Genomic DNA, 13096 nt, shown 5'->3' on the forward strand with positions numbered 1-13096 from the left:
CCTACCATCCGGCTTTCTCCTCTGCGGTGCAACGCTGTTCTGTTGCCTGCTGAAACGCGTGGTGCTGACAAATTCTTACACCCTCCTCATCCGAATGGCAAACTCTGCAGTATGTGAGTACTATCGGTTCAAAGCGACTCTGTCGCATCTACTTTGAGACTGGCCTTGGTCGCATCGTGAACGAATATCCCGGGAAGCAGCGCGCCTGCGAACTGATTATCTTCGCCTAACGAAAGACGGAATCCGTGGCCTCACCATTCAATTCAATTCAGCATTCTCATATCAATTTCGCTCACTTCATCATCCAACCAACATGTAAGGTTAAAAAATGTGAACAGCCTAGTTACCCCTCATCTCCCCTTCCCCTCCCCTGCCGTTCCACTGTTCTTTGTTTATGCTATGCTCGGGTTACACTATGTTAGCTACTTTTCTTGGGCACTCTCTTACACTGTACGACACAGCTGAGAAACAGTTTGTGCCGCGTTTCTGAAATGTACTTTATTTGCCTATCATTTATGTTCAACCATCGTCATATGTGTGCGTCAAGGCATGGCCATAGAGCTGCGGTTCACGATGTTTGCAACTTTCCATTCTCTTTCCATTCTTCCGAATTCACAGTAACTGAAAATATGTGCACTTTTAATTTCTTGATCGATTTTATTTTTGCTGTGTGTTTACCAACTAACTTGCACGCTTGAAAATATTTGTCAAAACCATAAAACTAACATGATTTCGGATTACGTTGCCTTTCTCTGGAGTTTGAATACGAAGAGCTTTCTTTTGCTCCTCTTAACTGGCACAGTTAGATTTAAGCTATGCGAACAAAGACATCACTGATAATTAGAGCCTGACAGGACTGCGTCATCGCAAGCTGAATGCGCAATCTGAAAACACATGCTAGGTTCATCTGCAGCCCTGAGACAGGCACGTGGCCAGATTACACTAAGAGCCAGCTCCCTACGCGGATATATATCTCCGCTCGAGCGAGCGAGCGACGCACAGACCCAGTAGAACACTCCCGAGATCTGCTCATTAGTTTAATTACGAGGAAATCTGTGAGCACTCGTTGCCTGCCTTCGCATCACAAACTTCGTAAATGTCGGAACCCTGTCCGCATGCGTAGTGAAATTGCGCTCAGTTTAGCTCCGTACTGTAGCGCTCTGGTTTTGAAACTCTGATCAGATTTCGAAGTTTCCGCTGACAGAGCAAACATATGGGGCACGGTGAAGTGTTTGGGTAATTGTGGAACCATGTTCCGGAACATGGGACTATGGAAGTGGCAGATTTGTTACGCCCGAAAACTCAGGCAGAAGTACTCGCGTGGAAATAGAGTACGCACTTTCCGCATGAATTCTCTCTGAACGAGTTTCGTCTGCTGCATACTGGAAGGGAACCTTTCTATTGATCTTCTTATTGGCCTTACAATTACGAATGAGTGGATATCCAGTTTTTCGTGAGCTTCGATTGTCTAATCGAATGACGAAACATGATGCGCCGGATGGTTCATTCGATACAGCATGTTAATGCGTCGGCTGACGCCAGCTTCTGATTGGTTCGCCGGTGCCATGTGCATGGCCACACAAACTTTCCGGCAGCTGCTGTGATAATTGCGGCAGTGTTGCACTTCCCTGTGCCCCATATAAAATGTTCAGGCGGTATTGGCGACCTCGCCGAAGCAATTGCTGTACAGGCATTGATGCATTATTTGAAATTAGCCTCTGAAGAGAAAGAGACATGGTATAACCAGTTTTATTGAACGCTTGTTTGCATGGGGCATTCAGAGAACTAGAGTGGGAAGTGTTGGGGATAAATTTAAACAAGAATGCTTCGGTAGTCTCTCATTCGCCCTCTTGAAAGGGAACAGCAGTTTATGATATGCAGCGATGTCTTGGAATTGAGTTCAGGAGAGCAAGCTGCCGGGCTAGTTGGTGATGCATTTTCTGAAAAATACATGAAGAATATCATATTAAGAATTGGTCACAGAATACATCTAATTAGGCTAGGCAGTGACTGAAAATCCTGACCACGAGAGCGGAATAACTGGAAGAATAAGAACGTGACTGGTAGCCGCGGTCGGGGCGCTGCGCGTCGTTCTACGCGCGGTTTTTTCTAACATTTGGCTGCTGTTCCCAAAACTCCCATCCAAGACATATTTGATGTTTGTACCTTCTGTAAGAGCTCGGTGCAAACGGCAGGTTTTATATTAGCACGATACTTCAGTTGTTTTAGACAGCAGCCGCGCAATTCAAGTGAAGACAAGACAGAGATCAAGACGTAATCGAGAAATGCAAACTAACAATATGACACGTGTCACGGTCCGCGACAGTACCGGCAACAGAAGGGCTAGTGATTCCCACTAAGTAAACGAGGCGGCCTCTTCAATATGTGAGGTAGCATCTATTGCAAGTCTGTTGCAGCTATTGCAAGACGAGAGCAACAGCCAATTCCATGCAGCTGGTTTCTGCGAACTGCAAGTCATTATTGTTGTTGAGTACATGAGACTGAGATCCTGTCTCATTTCCCGCCGGTTAACAGTCTGGTAATCAAGAGCGAAAATAGCGTTTCCTTCGACTGCCTGCACATTTTTATTGTTCACTTGTTCCGGCTGTTGACTGTAGAAGAAAAGGTAGTTCTCGGTTCCAATTCAGATCTGCAATAAGCTGAAGTCGAAGCGTATGCAATCCTCCAAGACGGAATTTTTTACCAAAGTGATGAAAAAAAAATACTGCTTCAGGATGGAATTAAAAGCTGTAGAGGGTACTTAAGCTGTGCCTTAATGTATGACGTGATACCAATAGTGGTTTAATGCCCATATATGTGGAATTAATCATTTTCTACTTTATATTCATAGATTCCCGGTCCTGGCGCTGTAGTGCTGCGGTTAAGCGACGCTCCACTTCTCTGCAATGGCAGGAGCTGCCTCCCATAGGCCTTATGAGATCTATGTTGTTCTTCTCGGGAAACCTCTCGATACCAAGGAATAAAACTGCCGTAGTTGTGCATTTAGAAAGTAAAAAGGCTTTCTATACCGTTGATGATACCATTTACCTTGATAAGCTTCGGAATTATGTTTCTAGAGGAAAAACATTACTGTATTTACTGGTTACATCGGCAAGTGCAAGCGGCATGCTGTAATGCGTAACCTAATTTCTGAACCGCTGGCGGCGCTGACTGGGGTAGCCTGGTGCGCAGTATTAGGACCGATCTAACGTCACCCTAGGCTGCTAATCCACATGGCCCAAAGGAGAACGGTAGGAAATAAAAGGTAGACTGCGAGTGGAGGGAGGGTGCAAATGGGAAACACCAGTAGTAAGAACCCGCTGCTCTTCAACGGGCGATGGAATGTTTGCGTAAGACGCCGGAGGCACCAAAGCAATCGCGAACACAAACAAACGCGAGGTCTCGCTTTTACCGCGAATATTTGCGCTACAAATCGCACGCATTGCTGTTGGCGTCGCGGCCTCCTTTCCCTCTCCCCTATGAAGGACGACTTCCTTTGGGGTTCCGATTACACTGCAGGCTATATAGTGAGATGGACTCTGCGTTGGTTGCCGACTTTTTTATTTTGGTCCCTATGCATACAATGGGGTTTCTTCTTCGTCCTAGTGCTGTATTTTTTTTTTCCTGGAGTGTTTTCCTCTGTGTGTTGGAGGTATTCTGCGAGATTAGTGGCTGAGACGACCACATAACACATCTGCCATGTGCAACTGAACATTCCCAATCGATGCAGCCTTACGGGAGAAAGAATCGATGCACTACCATTCGCAAGAGCTTCCTCGACGAAAACGGTTTGCAGATTGGGTGATGGGAGGGAAGGGAGGATGAGAGCACGGAGAACACACTGCGAACGTCACTATCCTGTGGCACACGGCATTGGCACTTCATGAACGCAGTTACTCGGTTATGCAGAACGAATACACAGAAGGAGAGTCGATCTCATTGCTTCCAGCACACGTGCATGAGTGGGCTCTACGCCCACTCATGCACGCCCACTATGCTACAGAAAGCATATTGATCTCACTGGCCTTTCAAGTGAAGGCGGCCTGTTGGTAGTCTATATTCCTCGTGTGCTTTGTGTACATGATTTCCGTGAGATTTTTACCACCGTGGTGCTCCGCAGCAGCTTATTGCCGACGTTAGGAGTATTCGACTACTCGAGCGCACTCAATAGGAAAGATGACACGGAATCTTTCGCTTGGGTTTGATACGTTCCATCGGTAAAAGTGGAAGCGATAAAAATTATGGAATGGTAAAAAAAAAGCAGCCCTCTTTTATGAACTTTCGAGAGGGATGTGAGACATGCCGACAGTGCGGACATGAACCCGTGTCAAGTCCGAAAAGCACGGATTTTTTTTTTCACCGATGTAGAGAAAATGTATGAAAACTGCACGGTATTCAAAGATTCCACTGTGCTGTTTTGTAAGCAGTCGGGTCTCGACCATGCTGGCAGATTTTTTTCATGCGTTTAATCTCTAGTCTTGAACTTCTGCAGAAAGCGTCAAATGTAAGGGTTTTAAAGCGCGTTTTGAAATGCCCATTTTTTTTATTTTCCTCATAGTAACTTTAGCTTCGTTCATTTATAGAGGTTAAAATAAACATGTTCAGATTTAAAAATTTTATCTTTAACATGCTCTGCCGCTTTGCAATGTTAGTAAGCTTAGACGTTTCCTGATTAAAGAACTTACTTATACAAATCCAGGCTGTATGTAATGTCAAGGTGTTAGTTCGGCGACGAGCGCGGACCATTGTGTTTGTTAGAACGATGAACTTAATTATGGTTTAGCATAGACAAAACATCGATCTCCGCCCGCATCCAGACAGGGAAGGGGCCGTGCTCGCACTTCTGTAGAAACTTCTAGAGACATTGTATTAACACAATGAAATGTTAGGGTCCTGAGGTCCGGTTTCTTGGAGCCCTGGCAACATTCGGTTTAGTGATCCGTTTTCGGAGAATCAGTGATTGCTGAGAAGTTGTGAAACTGCGTGAGCGTTTCTATCTCTATCTTGAGGCCTTATAGATGTTCTACATCAGACTTAAATTATACAGTCGGTATCGGCGCGCAAAACTGAAAATGCAATAATCGTATATAGCTGCCTGTTGGTGTCTTACCTTGTCCCCAAATTCATAAAAAATAAGTATAAATAGCGAAGAAAGACTCCGCAAATAAAATAAACGATCAAATTTCCAGGCAACTTGCATGCCCACGCGATAATTGGATGGGAAGACAGCTTAAAAAAAAACGCAGTTAGACGCTTTACTAGAGTAGTGCAATAAAAAGTTGATCTGAACATCAAACGATGCCAGTTTTGTGCTTGACTGTGTTGGCAGCACAGGAGGTTGGAGTATGGGCTGAGCAGTGACTGAGAATGCAGACATCTGTGCCTTTCCTAATCATCATTACTGGAGGGCACAACATGTGACCATTATTTTCTCATGAACCACTCTCATTACAGACTTTCAGCATATCGGAAACCTATCAGCATAAACGAACACCGGTTTTCCGGACCCGGCTTGCTTCTCCGCCTGCTTCTCCGCTAGTACTTCTCCGGTATACTAATAACGTCTACTAAAACTAAAACGGTATACTAAAAAGGACACCAAACGTATCTGTTTCTACTGAGATGCAAGGAAGGAAAGACCACGTATGCAAAAAATATTCTTCTTGTGCCGTGCCCCGGGCCACCATAGCGAAAGAACACGCCCTAGGGGAGGCACAATGCTACCAAATTGTCCCGGTCACAATACCAGCCGGCGATCGGCATGTGGGTAACGGAACACACTGATTGCCGTGAAATCACCTGCCAGAAATGTCTAGTGCGAGGGAATGAGAAGGAACCGCGGGTGCAGTACATGGCCACCAAGCGCGTTTCTGACGCTTGCGTATGATTTTGGGTCGCTCACATACCTGTAACGAAACCCTCAGGAGGAGGGCTTCGAATCTGTGATAAGACAAAATGGCCCGTTGTGTAGTTTCACCGCCTAATTTCCATCAGTAAGCAGCAACAATGACCGGATTTCCTTCTTCTCGGCAGTGGGTAGTAGAGCTATGATTAGAAGCACAACTCTCAATTTTTCGCACAATGCTGGTAATAAAATACATGCTGCATATCTTTGGATAGCCAGAATATTCGTTTAGGAGGAGTAGGGAACCTGCTCAAGAGCAATATAGGAGTGCGAGAAACCTTTGGATGCCATTGTGTGACAGGCGCTGCTATGCTACGCACTTGTGCAGTAACAGAAAGGGCGAAGGGACCCATTAGGGAAACCATCAATTGCGCGCAGGTATTTTTTGCACCAGTTCAAATACTTCACGCAGCACATAAACACCGGTCTCTCTAATCTCTCTCTCTCCCAGTCTCAGTCTCGGTCTCTCTCTCGGAGCACCGGTTTTTCGATGACCTCTAGAAAAAAAAACAGCAATATGAAACAACAAACTTGAGCTGCGGGGCTCGTACAGGGCTGGGTTCCATTTACGAGGTGGTGAGTTAGAGGAAGGTAATATTTCTGTGCACGTAACACAATTTGAACTTGAGTGAAACATTACAATCCTGGTAATTCTATGAATCGTGGTTACGAGAGAGCAGACCAAAACGGCGCACAAATTTGCAAATTATAGCTTTTAATTTTATTCATAGAAACAAAAATTAATGGCGCAGAAATATTTTGCAACTTACTGGCATCATGCTCACAAAACTATAAAAGTGCGGTTTTGTAGGAACAGAGGATTTAATGCGCTTTAAAAGTTCAAAATGTCCCATTATGCCACATCCCATGGGGCGAAAAAAGCCAAAGCTTAGGGCAAAATAAGACACCCGTCAAAAATTACCAGTGTTCATCCTTGCGATCAGTATACATTTATTTAGCTCTACAAACATCTAGAAAATCTTTGTGGACCTAATCTATTGTCAGACATTGCACTGAGACCGAATCGAGCACTGTTTTGTTCCACAGCCCACTACAGTGTACACAGTTGCACTACTGGGCTACACGATGTTTTTGAATTTCCTGCTTTGATTGCGCAGTAATTGCTCTTTGTCTCAGCCATGTAAAATGTGTGCGTACTCCATTCTCAGACTCTGTACTCCAAATAGCTGTTGAAGCCCGCAGACAAAGTATTACAGTAAAATTATCCAGAATTATTGTAGACATTCTACTTTTCATTTTCACTCATTTCCTTTATTGTTGTGCGGTGGCCGCCTTTCGAAACACCAGAACGCTCGATGTCATCGGTGCTGACTGTGTCTGTTGAGAGCTTTATTCATGTTTTTTTGCGTGATAATCGGCAGTCATTTTTATACTTAGGTACAGTCAGACTATCCTAGAGAGCTCGAAAGCTCTATACACCTTTGAGCTAGCAATACAATCGCTACGTTTACTTTAGTCCCCAAGAAGATTCCATGGTCGCGTTTTGCCCCGCATGCATCCTGCTGCTAAAATAATTCTATTTTAATTATTTCAGCCGCAACAATTCTTAAAATTTTGCATTAGGCGAGACCAATAACCCAAAGCAATGACTCTTAATCGAGGACGTAAGGTTGGATGATCTGCACCGAATAGAAAAATCCGCCCTGCACAATTAGTCTCCCTTCCGACCGCTTTCTCCTTCGCTAAGAGACACTTCGCATTTTTTTCCTCTGCTTACACATAACCAATGCGCTCAACCTTGCACTCAGGGATAGCGGACATGTGTTGTGCCATTTCACATAAATAGGGAGTTAATACATTACATCGTTTAAATGTTAGGTGTCACTAAGTAACCAAAGGTGGCGTTTTTATCTGCGTCACATTTTGCCCGATCTAGCCGCCACTATGGCTCAGTGGATATGGCGCTCAGCTGCTGACCCGAAAGACAGTTTCGATGTCGACCCCGCCTGACGCATTTCGATGCAGGCTAAAATGGTAGAGGCCCATGTACCGTGCGTTATCAGTGCACGGTAAAGAACCCCAGATGGCCGAAATTATCTGGAGCCCTCCACTATAGCATCTCCCATAGCCTTAGTCGCTATGGGACGTTATTCCCCTTAAAGTGAACTAAATGACTTTTTCCCGCTCTCTCCTACATCAGAGAAGGGCATTCCGTCACTAAAAAATTCCTTTGTCTTGAACAAGATGAATGCGAGGTGCTGTGACACCATGTGAAGAATGCTAGTTTATTATTTTCGTATTTTTCTCTTAAGCTATGAGGACACTTTGAAAACTCAGAATTATTGAAAACATTTAATATTGCTTCATCAAAATACCGATTAATTTCTGAACCAACAGCAATAAAATTTGTGTTATAATAAACCTGTTATAAAAACACACCCATAAGTTTAATAATCTAAGCCAGTCTCGAAACTGGAACTTAATGTGTTCCTTTCAAATGAAAACCTAATTTATGCCTTATCTGCTATTTCTTTTATTTCGTTCAAGGTTTAGGCTATAATTAACTTTGTTAGCATGTATGTGAATATTTTTGCATTCAGTAACTAAACCGCTCACGAAACAAGCGCTACACGTTTGGAATACATTTGGGATTACATCATCCTACCAAATCTTGGTATTTGATTTGTATCATATCGTGTGTCATTTCAAGAATTCCAACACAGGGACACAGAGGGGTGCGTTTCGTCTCTCTGCCGTTCTGTTCATGTTCCGTCTTGTCTGTATCTGTCCAGCGAGACATCCTGCAGAATATTTAGATCAATCCTTATGTGCACACACTGAAAGATCTCCTGACAAGTGACAGACAGAGTGTCTGGAATTCTTCCTTTCGGTTCACTAATGCCATAATAAACACAAGCAAAAATAAGCAGGCTGCCGTGCAAGCAAATGAAGGAAAGGCAAGAAAAGGAGGGGCTGATGTAGAAATGTGAAAGATCTTACCCCCATGGACACTGCTTTAGAGAGTTTTCAGTTAACCTAATTTGGTTCTCGTTTTTTTTTTTTCAAAACTAAATTTTACTCTTCCTTCTTAAGCAATCTCAACTTTATCTCCTTACAAGTTTTTTAAACAAAACTTTGTCCATGAATATCTTCTATAAGTAGCTGTGGAATGAAGCACAATAAATATATCACGCGAGTCTTTTTCTTACTGCCCCATTTTTCTCAAAAGGTGTCTGTACGAAAGCCACTCCTTTTTTGTTATTTCATTGTTACACAATAACAATAAATGGTATCATAATTATCCTTGTCATAATTATCAGATTCTTGTGTGTAGAACAGCATATGCAATTTTCCTTGAGATGAATTGAATTGTTATGACTGTGTCAGATATTTATATAGTGCAGTTCTTGAAAATAAAAATAAACGTTTTTTTCATCTGTTTTGGCAAAACGACGTTGCTTTTATTGCAGACAACTGATATTGCCTGTTTGTCAGGTAATAAAAAATCATTCCGGAAAGTGCCCTCATGCCTTAAGTTGAATGGAGGCGCGTTTTTTTTATTAGATTTTTTCTACAAGTTATGCTTCTGGCCAACTTTATCACCTTCATGCTATTTTCTAAACATGCCAAGTATTTTGTTACAATCAGCCTGTGTTAACTTCAGTATCCAGAACACAAACGGACGATGAACGGTCGTGTATGCGCCACCCATTTGCCTAAGTGCTCCTATTCAGCTTGTCGAAGAATATTATTTTTATTTTTGCTTAAACGAAGGGTCCAAGGCATTAAAGTGGGGAGTTGAAACGTGAAAGAGGGCAAAATAATACAGTTAAACATTGTGCCAAAAATAAAGTTATCCACACTATGCAGTATAAGTTTTATAGATTCCCAAGCATGTGGGTTGTGAAAGTTTTTCTATTAACGAAGTGTTAGACGAATAAACTTAAAAAAATTGTGTAACAATGATCAGACTTGCTTTGTGGAAGAAATCAATGCTTAGTAAATAATGCTGAGCGGAAGAAAGGTTTTTATGAACAAATTGTTCGTTTCAAATAGACTTATGTTAAGGAGGTTGCTTCATGAGTCCGGGAACAATAAAGTGTTTTTTACTCGCTGGGTTATTCGCACCGAATATTACATGGGGTTTAGATAAGAAAATGAGTTTTGCTTCTTCGGTGATATAGCGCAAGCTTCAGAGGCAATCATCTTAGTTGACTAGTGCTTACTAGCTTAGAGATAAAATAAAGGGTTTCGTTTTGTTAGACAGGCGCCTGATTTGAGGGCTAGGTCATATTTTCTAAGTTCTGGTTCCTGACAGGACAACATCTCGTAGCTGCACGGATTTGTCTCGACGGTGAATCGGAAAGTATGGTCTGTTGTAAAGCTTTCTTTTGCCAGGAGTATGCACGAAAAGCCTTGACTCGGTTTAGCGATGGCATTCGATGCACATGTGTCGATTAAAGATGAGTCGCTATGTTGAACTGCGTTTTTCATGCTACCAAAATGGGCTGATACTCGAGAAAAAGGTCTGCACAAAGGGAATGAGCGAGTACCTCTCATCTTTCTTCTGAATGGTACTGACGGAAGACCACCGTGGTGATCAGCAGGATCGCTTGATGACATGCGCTCATGCGAACTATCAGCCGTCGTGCTGTAGACACAGCACTCCCAATTTACAAGTAGCATATTGTACCAGAGTTTAAAGGCAAGTAACCCCTCAACATTTTCTTGCAATTAGATTGTTTTTATCCAGCAAAGTAGAAGCAGATTGGGCGAAAGAGGTATGTGGTCGAAAGCGTCAGTCTTTAATCCGAGCTTTTTAACAAAAATGTACCTTTCTAAGTTTCTAACGAAAGATAGCATCCTGAAAACAAGCCAAGTGAACAACAAATCGACCCTCGCATTACGCTGAGAGTGGGAGATGGCTGCGACATTCCGTGCTTGTTGCACGGCAAGTGAACAAGGAGGCCTCCGAGTCGTGGTCGTCTGCGAACTCCGCCCTGTCAAGCTCAGTTCGTCCCCGTTCGACATCATTATCATTTCACAGAGCTCAAACAAACATTTAACGATGTTGGCCGGAGGCAATGAAACAACCTCAATTTGTTATTTTGTAAAAGAAGAGTGCCACTTATGTTTGGGTGTGTCTACAATTAGCTATCTGATGGCTGCGAGACTTCAGCCTCGATGTGTCAAAGACTCTGTTATCGACAAATGGCATCAGCACAGGTGAGAACGGAACCATAATCGCACGCGTTGCGAATACCTGAGGCATTCTTTCACGGAGCCGCTCTAATGACCGGCAACACGAAACAGTTCACCGATGGGTCTACGATAGTATTAGTGCACACAATGACTTCTCCAACACCCATGCCACCACGCAGCACAAAGGCCATAAATCACACCGTTCTCAAGGCCTTCATAATAACTTATACCTGTAGGATCATCTAGGCGAACGCAGAGGGCGCCTCAGGGAATGCTTTTGCATTACACCCCCATGAGATCAGTATTCTGTCACCAACGCTGTGAACTAGTCTAGCCCAGCACTCATCATGTCTTAGAAAGATCTATAGGCGGCGGTGTACGACTATCCTACCGGAATATATATTCAGTGAAGAGCCAGTAGACATGGCAACTAGAGAGTGGTAAAAATACATGCAAATTTAATGGGAATAGTGAGAAGAAAGATCAGAACAGTCTATGCCAAAGAAAATAAAGAAAACTTGAGCAAAGTACAGTACAAACCTTCTAAAATACATGGAATATTAACTGTTGTCAGTAATTTTGAATATTCGCATTGTTGTAGAGGTCGAAAGCATTTCTAGAACTTTCGTGAGCGTAGCACGCTTTCGTTTTTTTTTTTTTGATCAGAACTCGTTCCGATATTATTTTTCACTGCAGTGCATATGTCTTAGTACGGCACTTGAAGCGAAAAAACCTCTTGGCCGAGTTTTGTCCCTCCGCTTCTATCAATTGCTCTGTTAATTTTACTGCTTCGTTCTAATCATATACGAGAGACTACCCATTCGAGCGTGTGTCTGTATGTCGCGTACATGATTGCTCATAAACAGGTCATCTTGACTATTATAATGGCGATGGAAGAATTGGCTGCAAAATAAATGTGCTTCCGAAGAACTCAGCAAAGAACGGAAGAACAACAGCTCGTAGGCTCGGAAAAGAAAGGAAACTGGGGATTAATAGCCAACGATGCATGCAATATACTCTGATACAGGCAAAGAATACTCACAATAATCCACGGTAGCACTCTTCGCTCGAAACTGGAATGCGTGCAGCACAAAAAGCTCTTGCTAATTCCTTACAAGACCAGTTTACGTGATTATGGTGCTTCGTTCGGCCTAAAGCTTTCGTTTAACTTCCCACATTCAGCTACGCGGCGTCATGCAGAGTTGCTAGTGTAGGTCAGAGGCCTGTTTACAACAAGTGGCCCGGATAACCTGGACATTCCCTTAACGACTGCAGAGGGGCACCATGCACGACCACATATTTAACGCTCACCAGAATCCCCTCTGTTAATAAAAAATTCTAAGTATCTCTTCCGTGGCATTTGTAGGATTTGCGAAAATATTAGCTTTGCAGCTAAATAAGCCATTTCGACAGTTGTAGATTAAATTGCACTTACCGCAGAGTGCGCTATCCGGCGTCAAATAATGGCTCTAATGCTCCGATTGACTTGCTCTTGCTTGTAACACTGCGCACCTTGTAAAAACTCGAACACTGGTTCACAGCACAGAATTTACCTTTCCTGCACGAATGCATTTCGCTCACGTGACGCTCACACCTAGTGGTATTTGCGCCAAGGTTAGCAACAAAGTAACCAGACAAAGGTATCACATGCAATCAGGATCCCTGTAGATATCCATTTGTCTGGAAAAAGAGAGGGCGAAATACAGACTATCAAGAATTCTTTTCAGCACTAAGCTGAAGAGGACAGTATTTCGCAATGACTGCAGGGTACGCTAGTTCAATATTCCGAATGCATATTGTAGGCTTATTTCTTGTTTAAGAGGTTAGTGAGTTATCATTTATGCATTTGGAGAATGTTTAGGGATCAAAAATTTCTCAGTAATACATCTGAAGAAAGAGAGAATGGTTAGGGCGCTAAACTTTTTGCCGTCATTACCGAGTGTATAATACCCTCTTCGATTAGCTCCTACATTTACAGTGCCGTATATACTGGGCCGCAAGGAGCAGAAGCTCCGTGCTGTATATTTC

General features: G+C 43.1%; 1 protein-coding gene across 1 annotated transcript in view; it reads right to left on the minus strand.

Moving 5' to 3' along the window:
- Window positions 1-1791: 1791 nt before the first annotated feature.
- Window positions 1792-13096, minus strand: part of LOC149343367 (uncharacterized) — a 331497-nt gene continuing 320192 nt past the window's right edge. Inside the window, exon 4 of the mRNA XM_089542378.1 lies at window positions 1792-1940. The gene's annotated coding sequence lies outside the window, so the exon portion shown is untranslated. The remainder of the gene's footprint in view (window positions 1941-13096) is intronic.

Source organism: Amblyomma mixtum, chromosome 5 (assembly GCF_055824585.1).
Source record: "Amblyomma mixtum isolate Tamu chromosome 5, ASM5582458v1, whole genome shotgun sequence".
Classification (NCBI taxonomy): domain Eukaryota; kingdom Metazoa; phylum Arthropoda; class Arachnida; order Ixodida; family Ixodidae; genus Amblyomma; species Amblyomma mixtum.